General features: G+C 37.5%; 1 non-coding gene across 50 annotated transcripts; it reads left to right on the forward strand.

Annotated features, from left to right (window-relative positions):
• The first annotated feature begins 270 nt into the window (after positions 1 to 270).
• Positions 271 to 21,781, forward strand: LOC127868218 (uncharacterized). 50 transcript variants are annotated; one of them, XR_008043923.1, is made up of 9 exons: positions 271 to 334; positions 1,103 to 1,164; positions 14,010 to 14,071; positions 15,746 to 15,796; positions 16,579 to 16,640; positions 18,316 to 18,437; positions 19,150 to 19,211; positions 20,884 to 21,005; positions 21,718 to 21,781. It is a non-coding gene; the product is annotated as an uncharacterized LOC127868218 (transcript). The 50 variants fall into 50 exon arrangements; XR_008043925.1 differs by lacking the exons at positions 271 to 334; positions 1,103 to 1,164 and adding exons at positions 3,668 to 3,729; positions 8,014 to 8,064; XR_008043931.1 differs by lacking the exons at positions 271 to 334; positions 1,103 to 1,164 and adding an exon at positions 2,830 to 2,883.
• The last annotated feature ends 1,946 nt before the right edge of the window (positions 21,782 to 23,727 follow it).

A 23,727-nucleotide genomic window follows, 5' to 3' on the forward strand; every position in this document is an offset into this window, starting at 1 on the left:
ATCAGCCAAACTTAATATTTTGCTGAAATATGCATATGAAGATAATTATAGCAAGAAAAACACATTTTAATCAGAATAAATTTCTCCTGTAGGGTTACAATATATAACATATTTGGAGTGCAATGCTATACTCTCTAAAAACATGAACATCATTTATAAGAAGACACAATTCTCTGTAGGGCACTTGCCATGGCTTTATTTTAGAATGATTCTTTGTGCAAGTGGTAGGGAAAACATTGATGTTTAACAGAAATTCACTCTTTTGCTTGAAGGTTGGAGACTACATGAGACTTTGACAGATGGCGGGAAACCCTTCTCAACTGGTACGAAGCCGGTAAATAGATGGCCATAAAACAGTGACCGCTGATTCGCGTCGAGTTCTTCTTGCATAACGTATGACCCCCCTTTTTTATTGTTTAAATCATTGCGTCTTGGAATGCTCTTTAAGAAAGGTATGGTTATGGGGATGTCTATGCGCAAAAGTTTGACTTTATTTTTAGTTAAAGTTATTGCTTTCACATTGAATTTGTGTAGGAAATCTTTTAGTATATTGTCACCTAAAACTAACTCTAGGTAAAAATGAAATATCATCTGCAAGTGCCAAATATGACTGGGAAAGCTGATTTTTGGTCATTTCTTAGCAAAGAGAAGAATATAAGTGCATTAAATGCATGAATTTAGATTATTTGACCTGGAATAGTTGTTTTTTCAAGTTGACCCCCCACCCTTATATAGCCGAAAAGGGCTAAATGCTTTCCGACGTAAATTCAAAGGCATTTTGGTTGACTGTGAAGCGTAAATGTGCAACATGAAGTCAGAATTCAACGCCAGGGACTCCGTGATCCAGTAACGCAACAATTGCTTGTGCGTAAAGCATGAACATTCAAACAGAGCCCCATGTCACCGACATGGAATGGCGGACATTTTTACAGTTTGGACAATGAGCAGACGCTTAACTGAGCCAGCTTTCATATTTAGTTCAATCATGAACATAACAAGCTTTATTACTTGCTATTATTCATGGAAATACACATAAAATACATAAATGCATTTTCATTTTTCATTTTATACCTATTTCTATTGGGTATTTTGACCTTTTCAGGCAGAGAAATGTCTGGGACTTAGCCGAGGGCAACTGGAGAAGGGTTGTTGATGGCAAAACAGGTAATAATACTAAATTACTCTCATGTACACAAGCAAATAAGCATAGTTATGATGCTTAAGGTGTGAAAAACTGTCATAATAAGGTTTGTGGTCACTCAAATCCTTGCAGTCGAGCAATTCCCCGTGCAGTTTGTATTGATAGCTCCGCGTCCTGACACGTAAAGCTCGTGCTTTGTTGGCAGCGGAAGTTGGCACTTAACAGGTTTTTCCTTGTTCCCAAGCATGTATGCAGTACATCTGAGTTGATATGCTACTTGTTACCCTACAATTAGCTTGTGTTTGGTATTGTTTTCTCACAATATGCTTACAGTCATGGTCCCGGCTTGAAAGGATGTGGCGTCCGACTTAAACATAGGATTGTTGTAGCAAGTGTCCCCTTCATCATTTACCTCAGAGGGATCTTTTTGCCAAAATTTGGCATTTCAGCAACTAGTTTTGTTTTTTATTTGGTACATGCTTCTCTCATTCAGTGATTTAAGGGAAGTATTGACCTTATTCGCTTGTCTTTGCATACAAAGGTGACATGGATCAATGATATGTATTGTGTTGAGAATTCTGCGGGAAGCTGTGTCCCCAGAAGAAGTACCAGAAACCCCTTTCAGGAAGCTTGCATTGATCTGAGCTGCCTTTCTGCCCCTGTGACAACATGAAACCTCATTTCTAAGCTTATAAGGCTTTCATTACATGTGTGTGTCTTGTTCATTTTAACCTTTCCTTCCATTCTAAACCCCCAAAATGAGCATTTTTGTCTTTGGCTCGGTTATGAAGCCCCATTTTGACCAGATTGCCACCTAAAAATAGTCAAAAGTACTTATTTTGTGCCCAAAATATGAAAACTTGTATTCTCTTTGACCTCTTAATGAGAGCTGGCAGTGAATATTGACCATCTTCTGCAGTTTAAAGGCACCCATGACATTATATGCTAGAATATATCATTGGCAGCTGGCAAACAAATTGGCTCCTAGCACCAAGGCGCTTTGAAGATTTCACGCTTTTATTGGTGCGAAACAACAAGTTATTGGAAGCTTATTGATTTCTACACTTCAACGTATCTTTGATCTCTCATTTTCACCGATTTGCTTATTGTCTGTGATGAAATTGGATTTTTTTTTGCTTCGAAATTGACATTTTTGGGGTGATTTAAAAAAAAAGAAAAAAAGGCATTATCAAAATTACTTTGAGTGAAAATATTAACAAATTCATTCTTCCCCACCCCGCATAAGCCTCACGTGCCTGTCCATTTGGTTTGTTTTGGTATTTTGTTGCATATATTGAACACAACAACTTTAAATCTTAAAGGGACATTTAAGCTTTAACAGGCCTAAAATTGCCTTCTTCGGACCGAAAACACCCGCGTGTGAAAATATGATATAAAATGGCCAAATGGACAGATAATCCAGCCAAACTTAATATTTTGCTGCAATATGCATATGAAGATAATAATATGCAAGAAAAACACATTTTAATCAGAATAAATTTCTCCTTTAGGTTACAATATACTAAAATATTTTGGAGTGCAATGCTATACTCTCTAAAAACATGAACATCATTATAAGAAGACACAATTCTCTGTAGGGGCCACTTGCCATGGCTTTATTTTAGAATGATTCTTTGTGCAAGTGGTAGGGAAAACATTGATGTTTAACAGAAATTCACTCTTGCTGAAGGGTTGGAGACTACATGAGACTTTGACAGATGGCGGGAAACCCTTCTCAACTGGTACGACGCCGGTAAATAGATGGCCATAAACAGTGACCGCTGATTCGCGTCGAGTTCTTTCTTGCAAACGTATGACCCCACTTTTTTTTATTGTTTTAAATCATTGCTGGTCTTGGAATGCTCTTAAGAAAAGGTATATGGTTTATGGGGATGTCTATGCGCAACAGTTTGACTTTATTTTTAGTTAAAGTATTGCTTTCACATTGAATTTGTGTAGGAAATCTTTTAGTATATTGTCACCTAAAACTAACTCTAGGTAAAAATGAAACTCATCTGCAAGTGCCAAATATGACTGGGAAAGCTGATTTTTGGTCATTTCTTAGCAAAGAGAAGAATATAAGTGCATTAAATGCATGAATTTAGATTATTTGACCTGGAATAGTTGTTTTTCAAGTTGACCCCCCACCCTTATATAGCCGAATAAGGGCCTAAATTGCTTTCCGACGTAAATTCCAAGGCATTTTGGTTGACTGTGAAGCGTAAATGTGCAACATGAAGTCAGAATTCAACGCCAGGGACTCCGTGATCCAGTAACGCAACAATTGCTTGTGCGTAAGCATGAACATTCAAACAGAGCCCCATGTCACCGACATGGAATGGCGGACATTTTTACAGTTGACAATGCAGCAGACGCTTAACTGAGCCAGCTTTCATATTTAGTTCAATCATGAACATATACAAGCTTTATTACTTGCCTATTATTCATGGAAATACACATAAAATACATAAATGCATTTTCATTTTCATTTTATACCTATTTCTATGGGTATTTTGACCTTTTCAGGCAGAGAAAAGTCTGGGACTTAGCCGAGGGCAACTGGAGAAGGGTTGTTGATGGCAAAACAGGTAATAATACTAAATTACTCTCATGTACACAAGCAAATAAGCATAGTTATGATGCTTAAGGTGTGAAAAACTGTCATAATAAGGTTTGTGGTCACTCAAATCCTTGCAGTCGAGCAATTCCCCGTGCAGTTTGTATTGATAGCTCCGCGTCCTGACACGTAAAGCTCGTGCTTTGTTGGCAGCGGAAGTGGCACTTAACAGGTTTTTCCTTGTTCCCAAGCATGTATGCAGTACATCTGAGTTGATATGCTACTTGTTACCCTACAATTAGCTTGTGTTGGTATTGTTTTCTCACAATATGCTTACAGTCATGGTCCCGGCTTGAAAGGATGTGGCGTCCGACTTAAACATAGGATTGTTGTAGCAAGTGTCCCCTTCATCATTTACCTCAGAGGGATCTTTTTGCCAAAATTTGGCATTTCAGCAACTAGTTTTGTTTTTTATTTGGGTACATGCTTCTCTCATTCAGTGGATTTAATGGAAAGTATTGACCCTTATCGCTTGTCTTTGCATACAAAGGTGACATGGATCAATGATATGTATTGTGTTGAGAATTCTGCGGGAAGCTGTGTCCCAGAAGAAGTACCAGAACCCATTTCAGGAAGCTTGCATTGATCTGAGCTGCCTTTCTGCCCCTTTGTTGACAACATGAAACCTCATTTCTAAGCTTATAAGGCTTTCATTACATGTGTGTTGTCTTGTTCATTTTAACCTTTTCCTTCCATTCTAAACCCCCAAAATGAGCATTTTTGTCTTTGGCTCGGTTATGAAGCCCCATTCATTTTGACCAGATTGCCACCTAAAACTAGTCAAAAGTACTTATTTTGTGCCCAAAATATGAAAACTTGTATTCTCTTTGACCTCTTAATGAGAGCTGGCAGTGAATATTGACCATCTTCTGCAGTTTTAAAGGCACCCATGACATTATATGCTAGAATAATCATTGGCAGCTGGCAAACAAATGGCTCCTAGCACCAAGGCGCTTTGAAGATTTCACGCTTATTGGTGCGAAACAACAAGTTATTGGAAGCTTATGATTTCTACACTTCAACGTATCTTTGATCTCTCACTTTTCACGATTTGCTTATTGTCTTGTGATGAAATTGGATTTTTTTTTTGCTTCGAAATTGACATTTTTGGGTGTGATTTAAAAAAAAAAGAACAAAAAAGGCATATCAAAATTACTTTGAGTGAAAATATTTAACAAATTCATTCTTCCCCCCACCCCCGCATAAGCCTCACGTGCCTGTCCATTGGTTTGTTTTGAGTATTTGTTGCATATATTGAAACACAACAACTTTAAATCTTAAAGGGACATTTAAGCTTTAACAGGCCCTAAAATGCCTTCTTCGGACCGAAAACACCCAGCGTGTGAAAATATGATATAAAATGGCCAAAGGAAGATAATCCAGCCAAACTTAATATTTTTGCTGCAATATGCATATGAAGATAATTAATATGCAAGGAAAAACACATTTTAATCAGAATAAATTTCTCCTTTAGGTTACAATATACTAAATATTTTGGAGTGCAATGCTATACTCTCTAAAAACATGAACATCATTTATAAGAAGACACAATTCTCTGTAGGGGCACTTGCCATGGCTTTATTTTAGAATGATTCTTTGTGCAAGTGGTAGGGAAAACATTGATGTTTAACAGACATTCACTCTTTTGCTTGAAGGTTGGAGACTACATGAGACTTGACAGATGGCGGGAAACCCTTCTCAAACTGGTACGAAGCCGGTAAATAGATGGCCATAAAACAGTTGACCGCTGATTCGCGTCGAGTTCTTTCTTGCCTAACGTATGACCCCCCTTTTTTTATTGTTTAAATCATTGCGTCTTGGAATGCTCTTTAAGAAAAGGTATGGTTATGGGATGTCTATGCGCCAAAAGTTTGACTTTATTTTTAGTTAAAGTTATGCTTTCACATTGAATTTGTGTAGGAAATCTTTTAGTATATGTCACCTAAACTAACTCTAGGTAAAAATGAAATATCATCTGCAAGTGCCAAATATGGACTGGGAAAGCTGATTTTTGGTCATTTCTTAGCAAAAGAGAAGAATATAAGTGCAATTAAATGCATGAATTTAGATTATTTGACCTGGACTAGTTGTTTTCAAGTTGACCCCCCACCCTTATATAGCCGAATAAGGGCTCTTAAATTGCTTTCCGACGTAAATCAAAGGCATTTTGGTTGACTGTGAAGCGTAAATGTGCAACATGAAGTCAGAATTCAACGCCAGGGACTCCGTGATCCAGTAACGCAACAATTGCTTGTGCGTAAAGCATGAACATTCAAACAGAGCCCCATGTCACCGACATTGGAATGGCGGACATTTTTACAGTTTGGACAATGCAGCAGACGCTTTAACTGAGCCAGCTTTCATATTTAGTTCAATCATGAACATAACAAGCTTTATTACTTGCTATTATTCATGGAAATACACATAAAATACATAAATGCATTTTTCATTTTTCATTTTATACCTATTTCTATTGGGTGGTATTTTGACCTTTCAGGCAGAGAGAAGAAATGTCTGGACTTCGCCGAGGGCAACTGGAGAAGGGGTTGGTTGATGGCACAACAACAGGTAATAATACTAAATTACTCTCAGGTTACACAAGCAAAATAAGCATAGTTATGATGCTTAAGGTGTGAAAAACTGTCATAATAAGGTTTGTGGGTCACTCAAATCCTTGCAGTCGAGCAATTCCCCGTGCAGTTTTTGTATGATAGCTCCGCGTCCTGACACGTAAAGCTCGTGCTTTGTTGGCAGCGGACGTTGGCACTTAACATGTTTTTCCTTGTTCCCAAGCATGTATTGCAGTACATCTGAGTGATATGCTACTTGTTACCCTACAATTAGCTTGTGTTTGGTATTGTTTCTCACAATATGCTTACAGTCATGGTCCCGGCTTGAAAGGATGTGGCGTCCGACTTAAACATAGGATTGCTGTAGCAAGTGTCCCCTTCATCATTTACCTCAGAGGGATCTTTTTGCCAAAATTTGGCATTCAGCAACTAGTTTTGTTTTTTATTTGGTACATGCTTCTCTCATTCAGTGATTTAAGGGAATAGTATTGACCTTATTCGCTTGTCTTTGCATACAAAGGTGAAATGGATCAATTGATATGTATTGTGTTGAGAATTCTGCGGGAAGCTGTGTCCCCAGAAAGAAGTACCAGGAAACCCCTTTCAGGAAGCTTGCATTGATCTGAGCTGCCTTTCTGCCCCTTGTGACAACATGAAACCTCATTTCTAAGCTTATAAGGCTTTCATTACATGTGTGTGTCTTGTTCATTTTAACCTTTCCTTCCATTCTAAACCCCCAAAATGAGCATTTTTGTCTTTTGCTCGGTTTATGAAGCCCCATTTTGACCAGATTGCCACCTAAAAATAGTCAAAAGTACTTATTTTGTGCCCAAAATATGAAAACTTGTATTCTCTTTGACCTCTTAATGAGAGCTGGCAGTGAATATTGACCATCTTCTGCAGTTTTAAAGGCACCCATGACATTATATGCTAGAATATATCATTGGCAGCTGGCAAACAAATTGGCTCCTAGCACCAAGGCGCTTTGAAGATTTCACGCTTTTATTGGTGCGAAACAACAAGTTATTGGAAGCTTATTGATTTCTACACTTCAACGTATCTTTGATCTCTCATTTTCACCGATTTGCTTATTGTCTGTGATGAAATTGGATTTTTTTTTGCCTTCGAAATTGACATTTTTGGGGTGATTTAAAAAAAAAGAACAAAAAGGCATTATCAAAATTACTTTGAGTGAAAATATTTAACAAATTCATTCTTCCCCCACCCCCGCATAAGCCTCACGTGCCTGTCCATTTGGTTTGTTTTGGTATTTTGTTGCATATATTGAACACAACAACTTTAAATCTTAAAGGGACATTTAAGCTTTAACAGGCCTAAAATTGCCTTCTTCGGACCGAAAACACCCGCGTGTGTGAAAATATGATATAAAATGGCCAAATGGACAGATAATCCAGCCAAACTTAATATTTTGCTGCAATATGCATATGAAGATAATAATATGCAAGAAAAACACATTTTAATCAGAATAAATTTCTCCTTTAGGTTACAATATACTAAAATATTTTTGGAGTGCAATGCTATACTCTCTAAAAACATGAACATCATTTATAAGAAGACACAATTCTCTGTAGGGGCACTTGCCATGGCTTTATTTTAGAATGATTCTTTGTGCAAGTGGTAGGGAAACATTGATGTTTAACAGAAATTCACTCTTTTGCTTGAAGGTTGGAGACTACATGAGACTTTGACAGATGGCGGGAAACCCTTCTCAACTGGTACGAAGCCGGTAAATAGATGGCCATAAAACAGTGACCGCTTGATTCGCGTCGAGTTCTTTCTTGCATAACGTATGACCCCCCTTTTTTATTGTTTAAATCATTGCGTCTTGGAATGCTCTTTAAGAAAAGGTATGGTTATGGGGATGTCTATGCGCAAAAGTTTGACTTTATTTTTAGTTAAAGTTATTGCTTTCACATTGAATTTGTGTAGGAAATCTTTTAGTATATTGTCACCTAAACTAACTCTAGGTAAAAATGAAATATCATCTGCAAGTGCCAAATATGACTGGGAAAGCTGATTTTTGGTCATTTCTTAGCAAAAGAGAAGAATATAAGTGCATTAAATGCATGAATTTAGATTATTTGACCTGGAATAGTTGTTTTTTCAAGTTGACCCCCCACCCTTATATAGCCGAATAAGGGCCTAAATTGCTTTCCGACGTAAATTCAAAGGCATTTTGGTTGACTGTGAAGCGTAAATGTGCAACATGAAGTCAGAATTCAACGCCAGGGACTCCGTGATCCAGTAACGCAACAATTGCTTGTGCGGTGTTATGTAAGCATGAACATTCAAACAGAGCCCCATGTCACCGACATGGAATGGCGGACATTTTTACAGTTTGGACAATGCAGCAGACGCTTTAACTGAGCCAGCTTTCATATTTAGTTCAATCATGAACATAACAAGCTTTATTACTTGCTATTATTCATGGAAATACACATAAAATACATAAATGCATTTTCATTTTTCATTTTATACCTATTTCTATTGGGTATTTTGACCTTTTCAGGCAGAGAAATGTCTGGGACTTAGCCGAGGGCAACTGGAGAAGGGTTGTTGATGGCCCAAAACAGGTAATAATACTAAATTACTCTCATGCTACACAAGCAAATAAGCATAGTTATGATGCTTAAGGTGTGAAAAACTGTCATAATAAGGTTTGTGGTCACTCAAATCCTTGCAGTCGAGCAATTCCCCGTGCAGGTTTGTATTGATAGCTCCGCGTCCTGACACGTAAAGCTCGTGCTTTGTTGGCAGCGGAAGTTGGCACTTAACAGGTTTTTCCTTGTTCCCAAGCATGTATGCAGTACATCTGAGTTGATATGCTACTTGTACCCTACAATAGCTTGTGTTTGGTATGTTTTCTCACCAATATGCTTACAGTCATGGTCCCGGCTTGAAAGGATGTGGCGTCCGACTTAAACATAGGATTGTTGTAGCAAGTGTCCCCTTCATCATTTACCTCAGAGGGATCTTTTTGCCCAAAATTTGGCATTTCAGCAACTAGTTTTGTTTTTTATTTGGTACATGCTTCTCTCATTCAGTGGATTTAAGGGAAGTATTGACCTTATTCGCTTGTCTTTGCATACAAAGGTGACATGGATCAATGATATGTATTGTGTTGAGAATTCTGCGGGAAGCTGTGTCCCCAGAAGAAGTACCAGAAACCCCTTTCAGGAAGCTTGCATTGATCTGAGCTGCCCTTTTCTGCCCCTGTGTGACAACATGAAACCTCATTTCTAAGCTTATAAGGCTTTCATTACATGTGTGTGTCTTGTTCATTTTAACCTTTCCTTCCATTCTAAACCCCCAAAATGAGCATTTTTGTCTTTGGCTCGGTTATGAAGCCCCATTTTGACCAGATTGCCACCTAAAAATAGTCAAAGTACTTATTTTGTGCCCCAAAATATGAAAACTTGTATCTCTTTGACCTCTTAATGAGAGCTGGCAGTGAATATTGACCATCTTCTGCAGTTTAAAGGCACCCATGACATTATATGCTAGAATATATCATTGGCAGCTGGCAAACAAATTGGCTCCTAGCACCAAGGCGCTTTGAAGATTTCACGCTTTATTGGTGCGAAACAACAAGTTATTGGAAGCTTATTGATTTCTACACTTCAACGTATCTTTGATCTCTCATTTTCACCGATTTTGCTTATTGTCTGTGATGAAATTGGATTTTTTTTTGCTTCGAAATTGACATTTTTGGGGTGATTTAAAAAAAAGAACAAAAAGGCATTATCAAAATTACTTTGAGTGAAATATTTAACAAATTCATTCTTCCCCACCCCGCATAAGCCTCACGTGCTGTCCATTTGGTTTGTTTTGGTATTTTGTTGCATATATTGAACACAACAACTTTAAATCTTAAAGGGACATTTAAGCTTTAACAGGCCTAAAATTGCCTTCTTCGGACCGAAAACACCCGCGTGTGAAAATATGATATAAAATGGCCACAATGGACAGATAATCCCAGCCAAACTTAATATTTTGCTGCAATATGCATATGAAGATAATAATATGCAAGAAAAACACATTTTAATCAGAATAAATTTTCTCCTTTAGGTTACAATATACTAAAATATTTTGGAGTTGCAATGCTTATACTCTCTAAAAACATGAACATCATTTATAAGAAGACACAATTCTCTGTAGGGGCACTTGCCATGGCTTTATTTTAGAATGATTCTTTTGTGCAAGTGGTAGGGAAAACATTGATGTTTAACAGAAATTCACTCTTTTGCTTGAAGGTTGGAGACTACACTGAGACTTTGACAGATGGCGGGAAACCCTTCTCAACTGTACGAAGCCGGTAAATAGATGGCCATAAAACAGTGACCGCTGATTCGCGTCGAGTTCTTTCTTGCATAACGTATGACCCCCCTTTTTATTGTTTAAATCATTGCGTCTTGGAATGCTCTTTAAGAAAAGGTATGGTTATGGGGATGTCTATGCGCAAAAGTTTGACTTTATTTTTAGTTAAAGTTATTGCTTTCACATTGAATTTGTGTAGGAAATCTTTTAGTATATTGTCACCTAAACTAACTCTAGGTAAAAATGAAATATCATCTGCAAGTGCCAAATATGACTGGGAAAGCTGATTTTTGGTCATTTCTTAGCAAAAGAGAAGAATATAAGTGCATTAAATGCATGAATTTAGATTATTTGACCTGGAATAGTTGTTTTTTCAAGTTGACCCCCCACCCTTATATAGCCGAATAAGGGCTAAATTGCTTTCCGACGTAAATTCAAAGGCATTTTGGTTGACTGTGAAGCGTAACTGTGCAACATGAAGTCAGAATTCAACGCCAGGGACTCCGTGATCCAGTAACGCAACAATTGCTTGTGCGTAAAGCATGAACATTCAAACAGAGCCCCATGTCACCGACATGGAATGGCGGACATTTTTACAGTTTGGACAATGCAGCAGACGCTTAACTGAGCCAGCTTTCATATTTAGTTCAATCATGAACATAACAAGCTTTATTACTTGCTATTATTCATGGAAATACACATAAAATACATAAATGCATTTTCATTTTTCATTTTATACCTATTTCTATTGGGTTATTTTGACCTTTTCAGGCAGAGAAATGTCTGGGACTTAGCCGAGGGCAACTGGAGAAGGGTTTGTTGATGGCAAAACAGGTAATAATACTAAATTACTCTCATGTACACAAGCAAATACGCATAGTTATGATGCTTTAAGGTGTGAAAAACTGTCATAATAAGGTTTGTGGTCACTCAAATCCTTGCAGTCGAGCAATTCCCCGTGCAGTTTGTATTGATAGCTCCGCGTCCTGACACGTAAAGCTCGTGCTTTGTTGGCAGCGGAAGTTGGCACTTAACAGGTTTTTCCTTGTTCCCAAGCATGTATGCAGTACATCTGAGTTGATATGCTACTTGTTACCCTACAATTAGCTTGTGTTTGGTATTGTTTTCTCACAATATGCTTACAGTCATGGTCCCGGCTTGAAAGGATGTGGCGTCCGACCTTAAACATAGGATTGTTGTAGCAAGTGTCCCCTTCATCATTTACCTCAGAGGGATCTTTTTGCCAAAATTTGGCATTTCAGCAACTAGTTTGTTTTTTATTTGGTACATGCTTCTCTCATTCAGTGATTTAAGGGAAGTATTGACCTTATTCGCTTGTCTTTGCATACAAAGGTGACATGGATCAATGATATGTATTGTGTTGAGAATTCTGCGGGAAGCTGTGTCCCCAGAAGAAGTACCAGAAACCCCTTTCAGGAAGCTTGCATTGATCTGAGCTGCCTTTCTGCCCCTGTGACAACATGAAACCTCATTTCTAAGCTTATAAGGCTTTCATTACATGTGTGTGTCTTGTTCATTTTAACCTTTCCTTCCATTCTAAACCCCCAAAATGAGCATTTTTGTCTTTGGCTCGGTTATGAAGCCCCATTTTGACCAGATTGCCACCTAAAAATAGTCAAAAGTACTTATTTTGTGCCCAAAATATGAAAACTTGTATTCTCTTTGACCTCTTAATGAGAGCTGGCAGTGAATATTGACCATCTTCTGCAGTTTAAAGGCACCCATGACATTATATGCTAGAATATATCATTGGCAGCTGGCAAACAAATTGGCTCCTAGCACCAAGGCGCTTTGAAGATTTCACGCTTTTATTGGTGCGAAACAACAAGTTATTGGAAGCTTATTGATTTCTACACTTCAACGTATCTTTGATCTCTCATTTTCACCGATTTGCTTATTGTCTGTGATGAAATTGGATTTTTTTTTTGCTTCGAAATTGACATTTTTGGGGTGATTAAAAAAAAAGAACAAAAAAGGCATTATCAAAATTACTTTGAGTGAAAATATTTAACAAATTCATTCTTCCCCCACCCCGCATAAGCCTCACGTGCCTGTCCATTTGGTTTGTTTTGGTATTTTGTTGCATATATTGAACATAACAACTTTAAATCTTAAAGGGACATTTAAGCTTTAACAGGCCTAAAATTGCCTTCTTCGGACCGAAAACACCCGCGTGTGAAAATATGATATAAAATGGGCCAAATGGACAGATAATCCAGCCAAACTTAATATTTTGCTGCAATATGCATATGAAGATAATAATATGCCAAGAAAAACACATTTTAATCAGAATAAATTTCTCCTTTAGGTTACAATATACTAAAATATTTTGGAGTGCAATGCTATACTCTCTAAAAACATGAACATCATTTATAAGAAGACACAATTCTCTGTAGGGGCACTTGCCATGGCTTTATTTTAGAATGATTCTTTGTGCAAGTGGTAGGGAAAACATTGATGTTTAACAGAAATTCACTCTTTTGCTTGAAGGTTGGAGACTACATGAGACTTGACAGATGGCGGGAAACCCTTCTCAACTGGTACGAAGCCGGTAAATAGATGGCAATAAAACAGTGACCGCTGATTCGCGTCGAGTTCTTTCTTGCATAACGTATGACCCCCCTTTTTTATTGTTTAAATCATTGCGTCTTGGAATGCTCTTTAAGAAAAGGTATGGTTATGGGGATGTCTATGCGCAAAAGTTTGACTTTATTTTTAGTTAAAGTTATTGCTTTCACATTGAATTTGTGTAGGAAATCTTTTAGTATATTGTCACCTAAACTAACTCTAGGTAAAAATGAAATATCATCTGCAAGTGCCAAATATGACTGGGAAAGCTGATTTTTGGTCATTTCTTAGCAAAGAGAAGAATATAAGTGCATTAAATGCATGAATTTAGATTATTTGACCTGGAATAGTTGTTTTTCAAGTTGACCCCCCACCCTTATATAGCCGAATAAGGGCTAAATTGCTTTCCGACGTAAATTCAAAGGCATTTTGGTTGACTGTGAAGCGTAAATGTGCAACATGAAGTCAGAATTCAACGCCAGGGACTCCGTGATCCAGTAACGCAACAATTGCTTGTGCGTAAAGCATGAACATTCAAACAGAGCCCCATGTCACCGACATGGAATGGCGGACATTTTTACAGTTTGGACAATGCAGCAGACGCTTAACTGAGCCAGCTTTCATATTTAGTTCAATCATGAACATAACAAGCTTTATTACTTGCTATTATTCATGGAAATACACATAAAATACATAAATGCATTTTCATTTTTCATTTTATACCTATTTCTATTGGGTATTTTGACCTTTTCAGGCAGAGAAATGTCTGGGACTTAGCCGAGGGCAACTGGAGAAGGGTTGTTGATGGCAAAACAGGTAATAATACTAAATTACTCTCATGTACACAAGCAAATAAGCATAGTTATGATGCTTAAGGTGTGAAAAACTGTCATAATAAGGTTTGTGGTCACTCAAATCCTTGCAGTCGAGCAATTTCCCCGTGCAGTTTGTATTGATAGCTCCGCGTCCTGACACGTAAAGCTCGTGCTTTGTTGGCAGCGGAAGTTGGCACTTAACAGGTTTTTCCTTGTTCCCAAGCATGTATGCAGTACATCTGAGTTGATATGCTACTTGTTACCCTACAATTAGCTTGTGTTTGGTATTGTTTTCTCACAATATGCTTACAGTCATGGTCCCGGCTTGAAAGGATGTGGCGTCCGACTTAAACATAGGATTGTTGTAGCAAGTGTCCCCTTCATCATTTACCTCAGAGGGATCTTTTTGCCAAAATTTGGCATTTCAGCAACTAGTTTTGTTTTTTATTTGGTACATGCTTCTCTCATTCAGTGATTTAAGGGAAGTATTGACCTTATTCGCTTGTCTTTGCATACAAAGGTGACATGGATCAATGATATGTATTGTGTTGAGAATTCTGCGGGAAGCTGTGTCCCCAGAAGAAGTACCAGAAACCCCTTTCAGGAAGCTTGCATTGATCTGAGCTGCCTTTCTGCCCCTGTGACAACATGAAACCTCATTTCTAAGCTTATAAGGCTTTCATTACATGTGTGTGTCTTGTTTATTTTAACCTTTCCTTCCATTCTAAACCCCCAAAATGAGCATTTTTGTCTTTGGCTCGGTTATGAAGCCCCATTTTGACCAGATTGCCACCTAAAAATAGTCAAAAGTACTTATTTTGTGCCCAAAATATGAAAACTTGTATTCTCTTTGACCTCTTAATGAGAGCTGGCAGTGAATATTGACCATCTTCTGCAGTTTTAAAGGCACCCATGACATTATATGCTAGAATATATCATTGGCAGCTGGCAAACAAATTGGCTCCTAGCACCAAGGCGCTTTGAAGATTTCACGCTTTTATTGGTGCGAAACAACAAGTTATTGGAAGCTTATTGATTTCTACATATCAACGTATCTTTGATCTCTCATTTTCACCGATTTGCTTATTGTCTGTGATGAAATTGGATTTTTTTTTGCTTCGAAATTGACATTTTTGGGGTGATTTAAAAAAAAGAACAAAAAAGGCATTATCAAAATTACTTTGAGTGAAAATATTTAACAAATTCATTCTTCCCCCACCCCGCATAAGCCTCACGTGCCTGTCCATTTGGTTGTTTTGGTATTTTGTTGCATATATTGAACACAACAACTTTAAATCTTAAAGGGACATTTAAGCTTTAACAGGCCTAAAATTGCCTTCTTCGGACCGAAAACACCCGCGTGTGAAAATATGATATAAAATGGCCAAATGGACAGATAATCCAGCCAAACTTAATATTTTGCTGCAATATGCATATGAAGATAATAATATGCAAGAAAAACACATTTTAATCAGAATAAATTTCTCCTTTAGGTTACAATATACTAAAATATTTTGGAGTGCAATGCTATACTCTCTAAAAACATGAACATCATTTATAAGAAGACACAATTCTCTGTAGGGGCACTTGCCATGGCTTTATTTTAGAATGATTCTTTGTGCAAGTGGTAGGGAAAACATTGATGTTTAACAGAAATTCACTCTTTTGCTTGAAGGTTGGAGACTACATGAGACTTTGACAGATGGCGGGAAACCCTTCTCAACTGGTACGAAGCGAGTAAATAGATGGCCATAAAACAGTGACCGCTGATTCGCGTCGAGTTCTTTCTTGCATAACGTATGACCCCCCTTTTTTATTGTTTAAATCATTGCGTCTTGGAATGCTCTTTAAGAAAAGGTATGGTTATGGGGATGTCTATGCGCAAAGTTTGACTTTATTTTTAGTTAAAGTTATTGCTTTCACATTGAATTTGTGTAGGAAATCTTTTAGTATATTGTCACCTAAACTAACTCTAGGTAAAATGAAATATCATCTGCAAGTGCCAAATATGACTGGGAAAGCTGATTTTTGGTCATTTCTTAGCAAAAGAGAAGAATATAAGTGCATTAAATGCATGAATTTAGATTATTTGACCTGGAATAGTTGTTTTTTCAAGTTGACCCCCCACCCTTATATAGCCGAATAAGGGCTAAATTGCTTTCCGACGTAAATTCAAAGGCATTTTGGTTGACTGTGAAGCGTAAATGTGCAACATGAAGTCAGAATTCAACGCCAGGGACTCCGTGATCCAGTAACGCAACAATTGCTTGTGCGTAAAGCATGAACATTCAAACAGAGCCCCATGTCACCGACATGGAATGGCGGACATTTTTACAGTTTGGACAATGCAGCAGACGCTTAACTGAGCCAGCTTTCATATTTAGTTCAATCATGAACATAACAAGCTTTATTACTTGCTATTATTCATGGAAATACACATAAAATACATAAATGCATTTTCATTTTTCATTTTATACCTATTTCTATTGGGTATTTTGACCTTTTCAGGCAGAGAAATGTCTGGGACTTAGCCGAGGGCAACTGGAGAAGGGTTGTTGATGGCAAAACAGGTAATAATACTAAATTACTCTCATGTACACAAGCAAATAAGCATAGTTATGATGCTTAAGGTGTGAAAAACTGTCATAATAAGGTTTGTGGTCACTCAAATCCTTGCAGTCGAGCAATTCCCCGTGCAGTTTGTATTGATAGCTCCGCGTCCTGACACGTAAAGCTCGTGCTTTGTTGGCAGCGGAAGTTGGCACTTAACAGGTTTTTCCTTGTTCCCAAGCATGTATGCAGTACATCTGAGTTGATATGCTACTTGTTACCCTACAATTAGCTTGTGTTTGGTATTGTTTTCTCACAATATGCTTACAGTCATGGTCCCGGCTTGAAAGGATGTGGCGTCCGACTTAAACATAGGATTGTTTGTAGCAAGTGTCCCCTTCATCATTTACCTCAGAGGGATCTTTTTGCCAAAATTTGGCATTTCAGCAACTAGTTTTGTTTTTTATTTGGTACATGCTTCTCTCATTCAGTGATTTAAGGGAAGTATTGACCTTATTCGCTTGTCTTTGCATACAAAGGTGACATGGATCAATGATATGTATTGTGTTGAGAATTCTGCGGGAAGCTGTGTCCCCAGAAGAAGTACCAGAAACCCCTTTCAGGAAGCTTGCATTGATCTGAGCTGCCTTTCTGCCCCTGTGACAACATGAAACCTCATTTCTAAGCTTATAAGGCTTTCATTACATGTGTGTGTCTTGTTCATTTTAACCTTTCCTTCCATTCTAAACCCCCAAAATGAGCATTTTTGTCTTTGGCTCGGTTATGAAGCCCCATTTTGACCAGATTGCCACCTAAAAATAGTCAAAAGTACTTATTTTGTGCCCAAAATATGAAAACTTGTATTCTCTTTGACCTCTTAATGAGAGCTGGCAGTGAATATTGACCATCTTCTGCAGTTTAAAGGCACCCATGACATTATATGCTAGAATATATCATTGGCAGCTGGCAAACAAATTGGCTCCTAGCACCAAGGCGCTTTGAAGATTTCACGCTTTTATTGGTGCGAAACAACAAGTTATTGGAAGCTTATTGATTTCTACACTTCAACGTATCTTTGATCTCTCATTTTCACCGATTTGCTTATTGTCTGTGATGAAATTGGATTTTTTTTTTGCTTCGAAATTGACATTTTTGGGGTGATTTAAAAAAAAGAACAAAAAAGGCATTATCAAAATTACTTTGAGTGAAAATATTTAACAAATTCATTCTTCCCCCACCCCGCATAAGCCTCACGTGCCTGTCCATTTGGTTTGTTTTTGTATTTTGTTGCATATATTGAACACAACAACTTTAAATCTTAAAGGGACATTTAAGCTTTAACAGGCCTAAAATTGCCTTCTTCGGACCGAAAACACCCGCGTGTGAAAATATGATATAAAATGGCCAAATGGACAGATAATCCAGCCAAACTTAATATTTTGCTGCAATATGCATATGAAGATAATAATATGCAAGAAAAACACATTTTAATCAGAATAAATTTCTCCTTTAGGTTACAATATACTAAAATATTTTGGAGTGCAATGCTATACTCTCTAAAAACATGAACATCATTAATAAGAAGACACAATTCTCTGTAGGGGCACTTGCCATGGCTTTATTTTAGAATGATTCTTTGTGCAAGTGGTAGGGAAAACATTGATGTTTAACAGAAATTCACTCTTTTGCTTGAAGGTTGGAGACTACATGAGACTTTGACAGATGGCGGGAAACCCTTCTCAACTGGTACGAAGCCGGTAAATAGATGGCCATAAAACAGTGACCGCTGATTCGCGTCGAGTTCTTTCTTGCATAACGTATGACCCCCCTTTTTTATTGTTTAAATCATTGCGTCTTGGAATGCTCTTTAAGAAAAGGTATGGTTATGGGGATGTCTATGCGCAAAAGTTTGACTTTATTTTTAGTTAAAGTTATTGCTTTCACATTGAATTTGTGTAGGAAATCTTTTAGTATATTGTCACCTAAACTAACTCTAGGTAAAAATGAAATATCATCTGCAAGTGCCAAATATGACTGGGAAAGCTGATTTTTGGTCATTTCTTAGCAAAAGAGAAGAATATAAGTGCATTAAATGCATGAATTTAGATTATTTGACCTGGAATAGTTGTTTTTCAAGTTGACCCCCCACCCTTATATAGCCGAATAAGGGCTAAATTGCTTTCCGACGTAAATTCAAAGGCATTTTGGTTGACTGTGAAGCGTAAATGTGCAACATGAAGTCAGAATTCAACGCCAGGGACTCCGTGATCCAGTAACGCAACAATTGCTTGTGCGTAAAGCATGAACATTCAAACAGAGCCCCATGTCACCGACATGGAATGGCGGACATTTTTACAGTTTGGACAATGCAGCAGACGCTTAACTGAGCCAGCTTTCATATTTAGTTCAATCATGAACATAACAAGCTTTATTACTTGCTATTATTCATGGAAATACACATAAAATACATAAATGCATTTTCATTTTTCATTTTATACCTATTTCTATTGGGTATTTTGACCTTTTCAGGCAGAGAAATGTCTGGGACTTAGCCGAGGGCAACTGGAGAAGGGTTGTTGATGGCAAAACAGGTAATAATACTAAATTACTCTCATGTACACAAGCAAATAAGCATAGTTATGATGCTTAAGGTGTGAAAAACTGTCATAATAAGGTTTGTGGTCACTCAAATCCTTGCAGTCGAGCAATTCCCCGTGCAGTTTGTATTGATAGCTCCGCGTCCTGACACGTAAAGCTCGTGCTTTGTTGGCAGCGGAAGTTGGCACTTAACAGGTTTTTCCTTGTTCCCAAGCATGTATGCAGTACATCTGAGTTGATATGCTACTTGTTACCCTACAATTAGCTTGTGTTTGGTATTGTTTTCTCACAATATGCTTACAGTCATGGTCCCGGCTTGAAAGGATGTGGCGTCCGACTTAAACATAGGATTGTTGTAGCAAGTGTCCCCTTCATCATTTACCTCAGAGGGATCTTTTTGCCAAAATTTGGCATTTCAGCAACTAGTTTTGTTTTTTATTGGTACATGCTTCTCTCATTCAGTGATTTAAGGGAAGTATTGACCTTATTCGCTTGTCTTTGCATACAAAGGTGACATGGATCAATGATATGTATTGTGTTGAGAATTCTGCGGGAAGCTGTGTCCCCAGAAGAAGTACCAGAAACCCCTTTCAGGAAGCTTGCATTGATCTGAGCTGCCTTTCTGCCCCTGTGACAACATGAAACCTCATTTCTAAGTTTATAAGGCTTTCATTACATGTGTGTGTCTTGTTCATTTTAACCTTTCCTTCCATTCTAAACCCCCAAAATGAGCATTTTTGTCTTTGGCTCGGTTATGAAGCCCCATTTTGACCAGATTGCCACCTAAAAATAGTCAAAAGTACTTATTTTGTGCCCAAAATATGAAAACTTGTATTCTCTTTGACCTCTTAATGAGAGCTGGCAGTGAATATTGACCATCTTCTGCAGTTTAAAGGCACCCATGACATTATATGCTAGAATATATCATTGGCAGCTGGCAAACAAATTGGCTCCTAGCACCAAGGCGCTTTGAAGATTTCACGCTTTTATTGGTGCGAAACAACAAGTTATTGGAAGCTTATTGATTTCTACACTTCAACGTATCTTTGATCTCTCATTTTCACCGATTTGCTTATTGTCTGTGATGAAATTGGATTTTTTTTTGCTTCGAAATTGACATTTTTGGGGTGATTTAAAAAAAAGAACAAAAAAGGCATTATCAAAATTACTTTGAGTGAAAATATTTAACAAATTCATTCTTCCCCCACCCCGCATAAGCCTCACGTGCCTGTCCATTTGGTTTGTTTTGGTATTTTGTTGCATATATTGAACACAACAACTTTAAATCTTAAAGGGACATTTAAGCTTTAACAGGCCTAAAATTGCCTTCTTCGGACCGAAAACACCCGCGTGTGAAAATATGATATAAAATGGCCAAATGGACAGATAATCCAGCCAAACTTAATATTTTGCTGCAATATGCATATGAAGATAATAATATGCAAGAAAAACACATTTTAATCAGAATAAATTTCTCCTTTAGGTTACAATATACTAAAATATTTTGGAGTGCAATGCTATACTCTCTAAAAACATGAACATCATTTATAAGAAGACACAATTCTCTGTAGGGGCACTTGCCATGGCTTTATTTTAGAATGATTCTTTGTGCAAGTGGTAGGGAAAACATTGATGTTTAACAGAAATTCACTCTTTTGCTTGAAGGTTGGAGACTACATGAGACTTTGACAGATGGCGGGAAACCCTTCTCAACTGGTACGAAGCCGGTAAATAGATGGCCATAAAACAGTGACCGCTGATTCGCGTCGAGTTCTTTCTTGCATAACGTATGACCCCCCTTTTTTATTGTTTAAATCATTGCGTCTTGGAATGCTCTTTAAGAAAAGGTATGGTTATGGGGATGTCTATGCGCAAAAGTTTGACTTTATTTTTAGTTAAAGTTATTGCTTTCACATTGAATTTGTGTAGGAAATCTTTTAGTATATTGTCACCTAAACTAACTCTAGGTAAAAATGAAATATCATCTGCAAGTGCCAAATATGACTGGGAAAGCTGATTTTTGGTCATTTCTTAGCAAAAGAGAAGAATATAAGTGCATTAAATGCATGAATTTAGATTATTTGACCTGGAATAGTTGTTTTTCAAGTTGACCCCCCACCCTTATATAGCCGAATAAGGGCTAAATTGCTTTCCGACGTAAATTCAAAGGCATTTTGGTTGACTGTGAAGCGTAAATGTGCAACATGAAGTCAGAATTCAACGCCAGGGACTCCGTGATCCAGTAACGCAACAATTGCTTGTGCGTAAAGCATGAACATTCAAACAGAGCCCCATGTCACCGACATGGAATGGCGGACATTTTTACAGTTTGGACAATGCAGCAGACGCTTAACTGAGCCAGCTTTCATATTTAGTTCAATCATGAACATAACAAGCTTTATTACTTGCTATTATTCATGGAAATACACATAAAATACATAAATGCATTTTCATTTTTCATTTTATACCTATTTCTATTGGGTATTTTGACCTTTTCAGGCAGAGAAATGTCTGGGACTTAGCCGAGGGCAACTGGAGAAGGGTTGTTGATGGCAAAACAGGTAATAATACTAAATTACTCTCATGTACACAAGCAAATAAGCATAGTTATGATGCTTAAGGTGTGAAAAACTGTCATAATAAGGTTTGTGGTCACTCAAATCCTTGCAGTCGAGCAATTCCCCGTGCAGTTTGTATTGATAGCTCCGCGTCCTGACACGTAAAGCTCGTGCTTTGTTGGCAGCGGAAGTTGGCACTTAACAGGTTTTTCCTTGTTCCCAAGCATGTATGCAGTACATCTGAGTTGATATGCTACTTGTTACCCTACAATTAGCTTGTGTTTGGTATTGTTTTCTCACAATATGCTTACAGTCATGGTCCCGGCTTGAAAGGATGTGGCGTCCGACTTAAACATAGGATTGTTGTAGCAAGTGTCCCCTTCATCATTTACCTCAGAGGGATCTTTTTGCCAAAATTTGGCATTTCAGCAACTAGTTTTGTTTTTTATTTGGTACATGCTTCTCTCATTCAGTGATTTAAGGGAAGTATTTACCTTATTCGCTTGTCTTTGCATACAAAGGTGACATGGATCAATGATATGTATTGTGTTGAGAATTCTGCGGGAAGCTGTGTCCCCAGAAGAAGTACCAGAAACCCCTTTCAGGAAGCTTGCATTGATCTGAGCTGCCTTTCTGCCCCTGTGACAACATGAAACCTCATTTCTAAGCTTATAAGGCTTTCATTACATGTGTGTGTCTTGTTCATTTTAACCTTTCCTTCCATTCTAAACCCCCAAAATGAGCATTTTTGTCTTTGGCTCGGTTATGAAGCCCCATTTTGACCAGATTGCCACCTAAAAATAGTCAAAAGTACTTATTTTGTGCCCAAAATATGAAAACTTGTATTCTCTTTGACCTCTTAATGAGAGCTGGCAGTGAATATTGACCATCTTCTGCAGTTTAAAGGCACCCATGACATTATATGCTAGAATATATCATTGGCAGCTGGCAAACAAATTGGCTCCTAGCACCAAGGCGCTTTGAAGATTTCACGCTTTTATTGGTGCGAAACAACAAGTTATTGGAAGCTTATTGATTTCTACACTTCAACGTATCTTTGATCTCTCATTTTCACCGATTTGCTTATTGTCTGTGATGAAATTGGATTTTTTTTTGCTTCGAAATTGACATTTTTGGGGTGATTTAAAAAAAAGAACAAAAAAGGCATTATCAAAATTACTTTGAGTGAAAATATTTAACAAATTCATTCTTCCCCCACCCCGCATAAGCCTCACGTGCCTGTCCATTTGGTTTGTTTTGGTATTTTGTTGCATATATTGAACACAACAACTTTAAATCTTAAAGGGACATTTAAGCTTTAACAGGCCTAAAATTGCCTTCTTCGGACCGAAAACACCCGCGTGTGAAAATATGATATAAAATGGCCAAATGGACAGATAATCCAGCCAAACTTAATATTTTGCTGCAATATGCATATGAAGATAATAATATGCAAGAAAAACACATTTTAATCAGAATAAATTTCTCCTTTAGCGTACATTTTTGGTGTGAACAAATGCGAATAATGCGGTATCGATGTATAAGTTATGCTATTCACACATTTTTGAATGTATGACAAGTATTGATAAAACAGTTCGTGTGTTATACGTAACGATTTAATATCATACATCAATGACAAGCGACATTTACACGTGTTCGCTTCAACGCTTGTTAATTATGGTAGATCTAATAAGTCACAGGCTTATCAGGGACGACATGTTCCGCCCAAACTGGATTCTCGCTAAGAAGAGACTTTCTTTAAACGAAAAATACCATAAAAGCGGAGACTGTCGTCCCTGATTTGCATGTTAACATGCATTAAACCCAGTTTTCCCAAAACGCTGCTCTTATTATTCTTTTTATCGCATAATGTTCAAAGTTGTGCCTTTGTTATTATTATTAATGGTTGCTAAATATGTTAATATTTAAATATATAATTTTATATGTTGTA

Source organism: Dreissena polymorpha, chromosome 2 (genome assembly GCF_020536995.1).
Source record: "Dreissena polymorpha isolate Duluth1 chromosome 2, UMN_Dpol_1.0, whole genome shotgun sequence".
NCBI lineage: Eukaryota > Metazoa > Mollusca > Bivalvia > Myida > Dreissenidae > Dreissena > Dreissena polymorpha.